This window comes from Macaca thibetana, chromosome 7 (assembly GCF_024542745.1).
Source record: "Macaca thibetana thibetana isolate TM-01 chromosome 7, ASM2454274v1, whole genome shotgun sequence".
Lineage (NCBI taxonomy): Eukaryota > Metazoa > Chordata > Mammalia > Primates > Cercopithecidae > Macaca > Macaca thibetana.
Window position 1 is genome coordinate 23,845,120 of NC_065584.1, and position 1,077 is coordinate 23,846,196.

General features: G+C 35.8%; 1 pseudogene; it reads right to left on the reverse strand.

Moving 5' to 3' along the window:
• Window positions 1-422: 422 nt before the first annotated feature.
• LOC126960446 (uncharacterized) lies at window positions 423-524 on the reverse strand (annotated as a pseudogene).
• Window positions 525-1,077: the final 553 nt, after the last annotated feature.

A 1,077-nucleotide genomic window follows, 5' to 3' on the forward strand; every position in this document is an offset into this window, starting at 1 on the left:
GTGTTTATCAGAATACAAGACTATTATACAAAAAAAATCAAACCTATGCGTATATACTTGCAACAGATCATTGAAAGCTGAAATAAAAAAAAATTACCATGTAAAACTGAATCAGGCTATGTTTTTTTTTTTTTTTTTTTTTAGATGGAGTCTCAACTGTCACCGAGGCTAGAGTGCAGTGGGGTGATCTTGGCTCACTGCAACCTCTGCCTCCCAAGTTCAAGAGATTCTCCTGCCTCGGACTCCTGAGTAGCTGGGATTACAGGCATGCCGCCACCATGTCAGACTAATTTTTTGTATTTTTAGTGGAGACGGGGTTTCACCGTGTTGGCCAGGCTTCTCTCAAACTCCTGACCTCAGGTGATCCGCCCACCTCAGCCTCCCAAATTGCTGAGATTACAGACTGAGCCACCACGCCTGGCCTGAAACGATGATTAGATGCCACGAAGTAGGTGGCAATGCCTTAACCGTGTGCGTATTGTCAGGCCCAAGGGCCTCTTCAATGCTTGTCAAGGGAAGTGCTATGAAATTTTAAGACATAAATCTGACAATGAATGAAAAAGAGCTCTACACTGAAAACTTTAAAATTTGCTGAGAGAACTTAAGAAGATCTAAATAAGTGAAGAGAAATACCTGTACTGTGTTTATGGGCCAGAAGACTCAATATTGTTAACTTGAAAATTCTCTTTAAATTGATCAATAGATTCAAAAGAATTTTAATTATAATTGTAGCACAATATTTTTGTTTGGTAAAAATGACAAACTGACTCTAAAATTCATTTCAAAGTACTTTGAAAATGAAGGACAACTTTGATGGACTTACACTTCTGAATTTAAGTCTTATTAACTTACAGTATTCAAGAGGTTTGGTATTGGCATCAGTTTAAACAAATAGATCAATGAAACAGAATAGAGTTCAAAAATAGACCTACACATATATGATTAATTGATCAACACAGGTGTAATAATTTGTTGTGGATATGAAATAATATAAACTTTGATCCAGGTCTCACATCATTTTTTGAAATGAACTCAAAATGATTACATCAATATGTCAAGTTTATAACTATAAAACTT